The sequence below is a fragment of the Oncorhynchus keta genome, unplaced genomic scaffold, assembly GCF_023373465.1.
Source record: "Oncorhynchus keta strain PuntledgeMale-10-30-2019 unplaced genomic scaffold, Oket_V2 Un_contig_2206_pilon_pilon, whole genome shotgun sequence".
Taxonomy (NCBI): Eukaryota; Metazoa; Chordata; class Actinopteri; order Salmoniformes; family Salmonidae; genus Oncorhynchus; species Oncorhynchus keta.
The window spans coordinates 473,611-483,549 of NW_026282741.1; the positions used below are offsets into that span (position 1 = coordinate 473,611).

Sequence of the window (9,939 nt, forward strand, 5' to 3'; positions counted from 1 at the left end):
CAGACCCCATCTTGCCTTTAACAACATCTATAATGCTCTCGAGCACTTGCCTTCTTCTGCGAACTTTGCTCTCTATGAGCAGACATGCCGACTACCGATGAACAGGCTCTCAGTGTTACCTTTGGAGGACCATAGAAAGTAGGCCTCAGCATAACCTCTTTGCATAACGCTCTTTCACTCTCTGATGGATATGCTTCCGGTCTGTCATTGCGTATTCATGAAAGTGCTGTTCTCTGTGGGCTTTTGCAAAATGCAGAATAAAGCATGGTTCTCTTCACTGTATGAGGAGCCACTTCCTGTCGGTTCCATCTTTAAAAAAGAAAACATTGTGCATCACAGACTTTTTTTAAACACTTTTGTTGGGGGTGGAAACTAAAAAAACATATCTAGGTCTTCGGTCTCTTAAAAAAACACAAAAATTGAGGTGGCAGTGGCAACCTGGCTCTGACTCAATCTACATCTGTCCACTGCAGATACACCATCCTCAACCTGGATATCTGTCCACTGCAGATACACCATCCTCAACCTGGATATCTGTCCACTGCAGATACACCATCCTCAACCTGGATATCTGTCCACTGCAGATACACCATCCTCAACCTGGATACCTGTCCACTGCAGATACACCATCCTCAACCTGGATATCTGTCCACTGCAGATACACCATCCTCAACCTGGATATCTGTCCACTGCAGATACACCATCCTCAACCTGGATATCTGTCCACTGCAGATACACCATCCTCAACCTGGATATCTATCCACTGCAGATACACCATCCTCAACTGGATATCTATCCACTGCAGATACACCATCCTCAACCTGGATATCTGTCCACTGCAGATACACCATCCTCAACCTGGATATCTATCCACTGCAGATACACCATCCTCAACCTGGATATCTGTCCACTGCAGATACACCATCCTCAACCTGGATATCTGTCCACTGCAGATACACCATCCTCAATCGACATCTGTCCACTGCAGATACACCATCCTCAACCTACACCTGTCCACTGCAGATACACCATCCTCAACCTGGATATCTATCCACTGCAGATACACCATCCTCAACCTGGATATCTGTCCACTGCAGATACACCATCCTCAACCTGGATATCTGTCCACTGCAGATACACCATCCTCAACCTGAATATCTGTCCACTGCAGATACACCATCCTCAACCTGGATATCTGTCCACTGCAGATACACCATCCTCAACCTGGATATCTATCCACTGCAGATACACCATCCTCAACCTGGATATCTGTCCACTGCAGATACACCATCCTTAACCAACATCTGTCCACTGCAGATACACCATCCTCAATCTACACCTGTCCACTGCAGATACACCATCATCAATCTACACCTGTCCACTGCAGATACACCATCATCAAGTAATTAGTCAATTAGTATAATATTATAACATTAAATAGAAAAGTATAATGTTAATATAATAGTATAATGTTTGTATAATATGAATATATTAATTATATGTTAGTATATTCATATAATAGTATACCATTTTGTTTGTCCACCTACAAAAATGATAAATGTTGGTTGTGTATTTCTTAAACTGCTATATTGTCCAATTAATATCATACTAGTGGTAATATTAATTCCAATTGGACAATATAGCAGTTTAAGAAATACACAACCAACACTTATCATATTTGTAGGTTTTGTTCTGTCATTGTGCAAGAAAAATGGTCTACATTGATGGTTAGTCTCGAGTTTGTTAATGCCAATGTCACGGCTTTTTTCTGTTGAAGGAGAGGCGGACCAAAACGCAGCGTGGTTATTTAGATACATCTTTAATAAGGATGACAGTAGAACAATATAGAAAAAAAACAAGAAATGTGGAAAAACTGAAAACAGCCCTATCTGGTGTAACAAACACAAAGACAGGAACCACCCACAAAACCCAACACCAAACAGGCTACCTAAATATGGCTCCCAATCAGAGACAAAGACTAACACCTGCCTCTGATTGAGAACCATATCAGGCCGAACAGAAACAGACAAACTAGACACACAACATAGAATGCCCACTCAGATCACACCCTGACCAAACAAACATAGAAACAGACAAACTAGACACACAACATAGAATGCCCACTCAGATCACACCCTGACCAAACAAAACACAGAAACAGACAAACTAGACACACAACATAGAATGCCCACTCAGATCACACCCTGACCAAACAAAACACAGAAACAGACAAACTAGACACACAACATAGAATGCCCACTCAGATCACACCCTGACCAAACAAAACATAGAAACAGACAAACTAGACACACAACATAGAATGCCCACTCAGATCACACCCTGACCAAACAAAACATAGAAACAGACAAACTAGACACACAACATAGAATGCCCACTCAGATCACACCCTGACCAAACAAAACATAGAAACAGACAAACTAGACATCCAACATAGAATGCCCACTCAGATCACACCCTGACCAAACAAGACATAGAAACAGACAAACTAGACACACAACATAGAATGCCCACTCAGATCACACCCTGACCAAACAAAACATAGAAACAGACAAACTAGACACACAACATAGAATGCCCACTCAGATCACACCCTGACCAAACAAGACATAGAAACAGACAAACTAGACATCCAACATAGAATGCCCACTCAGATCACACCCTGACCAAACAAGACATAGAAACAGACAAACTAGACATCCAACATAGAATGCCCACTCAGATCACACCCTGACCAAACAAGACATAGAAACAGACAAACTAGACATCCAACATAGAATGCCCACTCAGATCACACCCTGACCAAACAAACATAGAAACAGACAAACTAGACATCCAACATAGAATGCCCACTCAGATCACACCCTGACCAAACAAGACATAGAAACAGACAAACTAGACATCCAACATAGAATGCCCACTCAGATCACACCCTGACCAAACAAGACATAGAAACAGACAAACTAGACATCCAACATAGAATGCCCACTCAGATCACACTCTGACCAAACAAAACATAGAACATACAAAGCAAACTATGTTCAGGGTGTGACAGACCACCCCTCCTCTCTCCACGATGGAGCAGCGTGTCCTTCATCACACGTCCAAACTATGGTCAGGGTGTGACAGCCAAGTACTAACCTGTCAATAATCAGAAACATTCATGCAGAACAATGAGTTCGACATTTCCAACGTTTGCTGTTGCACGTCAAACTTTTTTTAATGTCCCGCCCCATCCAGGCTGTGATTGGTCGGTTCACGAAAAGTGACATTGACGAGTGCTTGTTTCAACAAAAGGCACCCGATATAGCTAAATAGCCAGCTAGCCAAACCCAAATGTTGCTTATCTTATCTTCTGTCTTATCGCTTCAGCTGCAAAACCTTGACTAACAGTTGAACTGGTATCGCTGGGCTCAACAATGGGCTGCTCTCTCTCCTCTCTACTGCCAGTGCCTTCAGACTCACTAGTCTGAGATGATTGACTGGTAACGGCGCCAAATGAACAATTTGTTATTTTAAAACATTTGGCTGCATCCGCCTCAATGGACTTCAACCTCTTCTTCTTCTCTCTCTGCTTTTCAGCACCACCTTTATGTTTCTTCTCTTTTTGTTTGTCCATCTGCTCCACTCCACTATTCATCCAAATGTCACCACTTAACAGAGATGGGAAAGGGGCGGGGCCCAGGTAAAGTTAGAATGGACTGGACCAAAAGTAATTGGCTGGGAGAGAGAGACTGACCGATGTAATAACCAACCGCAGTGGCGGTGGGCTGGCAGCCCACTCGCCTGGGCCAGTCAGACACACAGCACTTGGTTATTTTTATTTAACCTCAGGAAGCTAAAGAAATGTGGCTTGCCACCTAAAACCCTCACAAAGTTTTACAGATGCAAATCGAGAGCATCCTGTCTGGTCTCAAATTGCACCGTATTCCCTATATAGTGCACCACTTTCAATCGGGGCCCATAGTACTCTGGTCAAAAGTAGTGAACTATGTAGGGAATAGGATGCAATTTGGGAAGTGTGTGATAGTTTGATAGTTTTGTCGGAAAAAAGAAGATCCATTTTGTCTTGTTAATTTATGGTTGCCACTAGTTACCAAAGACACAAAGTCAAAATGGGCTATCGTACAAATTAATGAACAAAATGTTTTAAAGTGTCTTAATTTAAGGCCATTAATAAGTTAGTCGTGTGGTTAAGGAGGGTCCCACTAATTGTTCACATGTTGGCGGATAAGAGATTTGAAGGTTTGAGATGAAAAACGTTGTTTCTGTTCCAAAATGTTACGGATTATTTTTATTATGTTGTGTTGTCAACCACCTGTCATGTCACATGACACACACACAAACACAGAGTCGCATGTACTTACATGTGTTTGTGAACAATGTTCATGCAGGTTAATAGTAATTAACATACATGAATATAGTAATGAAATGATAACACACTCTCTCTCTCTGTCTCTCTCTCTGTCTGTCTGTCTGTCTCTCTCTCTCTCTCTGTCTCTCTGTCTCTCTGTCTCTCTCTCTCTCTCTCTCTCTCTCTCTCTGTCTGTCTGTCTGTCTGTCTGTCTGTCTGTCTGTCTGTCTGTCTGTCTGTCTGTCTGTCTGTCTGTCTGTCTCTCTCTCTGTCTGTCTCTCGCTCTCTCTCTCTGTGTCTCTGTCTCTCTCTATCTCTATCTCTGTCTCTCTCTCTGTGTCTCTCTCTGTCTCTCTCTCTGTCTCTCTGTGTCTCTGTCTCTCTCTATCTCTATCTCTGTCTCTCTCTCTGTGTCTCTCTCCCTCTCTCTGTCTCTCTCTCTCAGCCTCCATAGTGACTGTAATATGTCTGGTGAATAATACTGTGGACAGTATAGAGAATGAAGGTATTGCTGCACTGTACACTCCAGTAACTGTCCTCTCACATGAGATGTGTCCTCTACACTAACTGTAGATTCCAGTAACTGTCCTCTCAAACGAGATGTGTTCTCTACACTAACTGTAGATTCCAGTAACTGTCCTCTCACATGAGATGTGTCCTCTACACTAACTGTAGACTCCAGTAACTGTCCTCTCAAACGAGATGTGTCCTCTACACTAACTGTAGACTCCAGTAACTGTCCTCTCACATGAGATGTGTCCTCTACACTAACTGTAGACTCCAGTAACTGTCCTCTCACATGAGATGTGTCCTCTACACTAACTGTAGACTCCAGTAACTGTCCTCTCAAACGAGATGTGTCCTCTACACCAACTGTAGATTCCAGTAACTGTCCTCTCACATGAGATGTGTTCTCTACACTAACTGTAGATTCCAGTAACTGTCCTCTCAAACGAGATGTGTCCTCTACACCAACTGTAGATTCCAGTAACTGTCCTCTCAAACGAGATGTGTCCTCTAGACTAACTGTCGACTCCAGTAACTGTCCTCTCACATGAGATGTGTCCTCTACACTAACTGTCGACTCCAGTAACTGTCCTCTCACATGAGATGTGTCCTCTACACCAACTGTAGATTCCAGTAACTGTCCTCTCAAACGAGATGTGTCCTCTACACTAACTGTAGACTCCAGTAACTGTCGTCTCACACGAGATGTGTTCTCTACACTAACTGTAGATTCCAGTAACTGTCCTCTCACACGAGATGTGTCCTCTACACTAACTGTAGATTCCAGTAACTGTCCTCTCAAACGAGATGTGTCCTCTACACCAACTGTAGATTCCAGTAACTGTCCTCTCACATGAGATGTGTTCTCTACACTAACTGTAGATTCCAGTAACTGTCCTCTCACATGAGATGTGTCCTCTACACTAACTGTAGATTCCAGTAACTGTCCTCTCAAACGAGATGTGTCCTCTACACCAACTGTAGATTCCAGTAACTGTCCTCTCACATGAGATGTGTTCTCTACACTAACTAGACTCCAGTAACTGTCCTCTCACATGAGATGTGTCCTCTACACTAACTAGACTCCAGTAACTGTCCTCTCAAACGAGATGTGTCCTCTACACCAACTGTAGATTCCAGTAACTGTCCTCTCACATGAGATGTGTCCTCTACACTAACTGTAGACTCCAGTAACTGTCCTCTCACATGAGATGTGTCCTCTACACTAACTAGACTCCAGTAACTGTCCTCTCACATGAGATGTGTCCTCTACACTAACTGTAGATTCCAGTAACTGTCCTCTCAAACGAGATGTGTCCTCTACACTAACTGTAGACTCCAGTAAGTGTCCTCTCATATGAGATGTGTCCTCTACACTAACTGTAGACTCCAGTAACTGTCCTCTCACATGAGATGTGTCCTCTACACTAACTGTAGATTCCAGTAACTGTCCTCTCAAACGAGATGTGTCCTCTACACTAACTGTAGATTCCAGTAACTGTCCTCTCAAACGAGATGTGTCCTCTACACTAACTGTAGACTCCAGTAACTGTCCTCTCACATGAGATGTGTCCTCTACACTAACTGTAGACTCCAGTAACTGTCCTCTCACATGAGATGTGTCCTCTACACTAACTGTAGATTCCAGTAACTGTCCTCTCAAACGAGATGTGTCCTCTACACTAACTGTAGACTCCAGTAACTGTCCTCTCACATGAGATGTGTCCTCTACACTAACTGTAGATTCCAGTAACTGTCCTCTCGAACGAGATGTGTCCTCTACACTAACTGTAGACTCCAGTAACTGTCCTCTCACATGAGATGTGTCCTCTACACTAACTGTAGATTCCAGTAACTGTCCTCTCACATGAGATGTGTCCTCTACACTAACTGTAGACTCCAGTAACTGTCCTCTCACATGAGATGTGTCCTCTACACTAACTGTAGATTCCAGTAACTGTCCTCTCACATGAGATGTGTCCTCTACACTAACTGTACACTCCAGTAACTGTCCTCTCACATGAGATGTGTCCTCTACACTAACTGTAGATTCCAGTAACTGTCCTCTCACAAGAGATGTGTCCTCTACACTAACTGTACACTCCAGTAACTGTCCTCTCACATGAGATGTGTCCTCTAGACTAACTGTAGACTCCAGTAACTGTCCTCTCACATGAGATGTGTCCTCTAGACTAACTGTCGACTCCAGTAACTGTCCTCTCACAAGAGATGTGTCCTCTACACTAACTGTACACTCCAGTAACTGTCCTCTCACATGAGATGTGTCCTCTAGACTAACTGTAGACTCCAGTAACTGTCCTCTCACATGAGATGTGTCCTCTACACTAACTGTAGATTCCAGTAACTGTCCTCTCACAAGAGATGTGTCCTCTACACTAACTGTACACTCCAGTAACTGTCCTCTCACATGAGATGTGTCCTCTAGACTAACTGTAGACTCCAGTAACTGTCCTCTCACATGAGATGTGTACTCTACACTAACTGTAGATTCCAGTAACTGTCCTCTCAAACGAGATGTGTCCTCTACACCAACTGTAGATTCCAGTAACTGTCCTCTCACACGAGATGTGTCCTCTACACTAACTGTAGATTCCAGTAACTGTCCTCTCACATGAGATGTGTACTCTACACTAACTGTAGATTCCAGTAACTGTCCTCTCAAACGAGATGTGTCCTCTACACTAACTGTAGACTCCAGTAACTGTCCTCTCACATGAGATGTGTCCTCTACACTAACTGTAGATTCCAGTAACTGTCCTCTCGAACGAGATGTGTCCTCTACACTAACTGTAGACTCCAGTAACTGTCCTCTCACATGAGATGTGTCCTCTACACTAACTGTAGATTCCAGTAACTGTCCTCTCACATGAGATGTGTTCTCTACACTAACTGTAGACTCCAGTAACTGTCCTCTCACATGAGATGTGTCCTCTACACTAACTGTAGATTCCAGTAACTGTCCTCTCACATGAGATGTGTCCTCTACACTAACTGTACACTCCAGTAACTGTCCTCTCACATGAGATGTGTCCTCTACACTAACTGTAGATTCCAGTAACTGTCCTCTCACAAGAGATGTGTCCTCTACACTAACTGTACACTCCAGTAACTGTCCTCTCACATGAGATGTGTCCTCTAGACTAACTGTAGACTCCAGTAACTGTCCTCTCACATGAGATGTGTCCTCTAGACTAACTGTCGACTCCAGTAACTGTCCTCTCACAAGAGATGTGTCCTCTACACTAACTGTACACTCCAGTAACTGTCCTCTCACATGAGATGTGTCCTCTAGACTAACTGTAGACTCCAGTAACTGTCCTCTCACATGAGATGTGTCCTCTACACTAACTGTAGATTCCAGTAACTGTCCTCTCACAAGAGATGTGTCCTCTACACTAACTGTACACTCCAGTAACTGTCCTCTCACATGAGATGTGTCCTCTAGACTAACTGTAGACTCCAGTAACTGTCCTCTCACATGAGATGTGTCCTCTAGACTAACTGTAGACTCCAGTAACTGTCCTCTCACATGAGATGTGTCCTCTACACCAACTGTAGATTCCAGTAACTGTCCTCTCACACGAGATGTGTCCTCTACACTAACTGTAGATTCCAGTAACTGTCCTCTCACATGAGATGTGTACTCTACACTAACTGTAGATTCCTGTAACTGAACCCCTCTGAAAAAGGATTTCATATGAAAAGTTAAAACCGGAATAATAATATATTTAATAATATATTTTAGAGGTGGCATGTCTCTAATCAGAAGATTGGCTTATTGGAGGCCTGGCTTTCAGATAACGACAGGTAGTTAACGACAGGTAGTTAACGACAGGTAGTTAACGACAGGTAGTTAACGACAGGTAGTTAACGACAGGTAGTTAACGACAGGTAGTTAATTCCCGGTAGTTAATGACAAGTAGTTAATGATCGGTAGTTAATGACAGGTAGTTCATGAGTGGTAGTTAATAACCAGTAGTTAATGACCGGTAGTTAATGACCTGTAGTTAATGACCTGTAGTTAATGACCGGTAGTTAATGACCGGTAGTTAATGACCAGTAGTTAATGACAAGTAGTTAATGACCAGTTGTTAATGACCAGTAGTTAATGACAGGTAGTTAATGACCGGTAGTTAACGACAGGTAGTCAATGAACGGTAGTTAACGAAAGGTAGTTAATGACCGGTAGTGAATGACAGGTAGTTAACAACAGGTAGTCAATGACCAGTAGTTAATGACCTGTAGTTAATGACAGGTAGTTAACGACAGGTAGTTAATGAACGGTAGTTAATTATTAGTAGTTAATGACAGGTAGTTAATGAGTTGTAGTTAATGACAGGTAGTTAAATGACCGGTAGGTAATGACAGGTAGTTAATGAGTTGTAGTTCATGACCAGTAGTTAATGACAGGTAGTTCATGACCCATAGTTAATGAGTTGTAGTTAATGACAGGTAGTTAATGACCAGTAGTTAATGACAGGTAGTTAATGAGTTGTAGTTCATGACCAGTAGTTAATGACCGGTAGTTAATGACCGGTAGTTAATGACAGGTAGTTAATGACAGGTAGTTAATGACAGGTAGTTAATGACCAGTAGTTAATGACAGGTAGTTAATGAGTTGTAGTTAATGACCAGTAGTTAATGACCCATAGTTAATGACAGGTAGTTAATGACCGGTAGTTAACGACAGGTAGTCAATGACCGGTAGTTAACAACAGGTAGTTAACAACAGGTAGTCAATGACCGGTAGTTAATGACCGGTAGTTAACGACAGGTAGTCAATGACCGTAGTTAATGAACTGTAGTTAATGACAGGTAGTTAACAACAGGTAGTTAATGAACGGTAGTTAATGACCGGTAGTGAATGACCGGTAGTTAACAACAGGTAGTTAATGACCGTAGTTAATGACCTGTAGTTAATGACAGGTAGTTAATGACCGGTAGTTAATGACAGGTAGTTAATGACAGGTAGTTAATGACCGGTAGTTAACGACAGGTAGTCAATGACCGTAGTTAATGACCTGTAGTTAATGACAGGT

General features: G+C 42.6%; 1 long non-coding RNA gene across 2 annotated transcripts; it reads right to left on the minus strand.

Moving 5' to 3' along the window:
* Window positions 1-484: 484 nt before the first annotated feature.
* Window positions 485-1,402, minus strand: LOC127921335 (uncharacterized). Of its 2 annotated transcripts, none has more exons than XR_008108715.1 (3): window positions 1,299-1,402; window positions 822-1,004; window positions 485-600 (listed from the first exon to the last, which is right to left on the minus strand). It is a non-coding gene; the product is annotated as an uncharacterized LOC127921335 (long non-coding RNA). The 2 variants fall into 2 exon arrangements; XR_008108714.1 differs by lacking the exon at window positions 1,299-1,402 and adding an exon at window positions 1,040-1,283 and having other exon boundaries at window positions 822-895.
* Window positions 1,403-9,939: the final 8,537 nt, after the last annotated feature.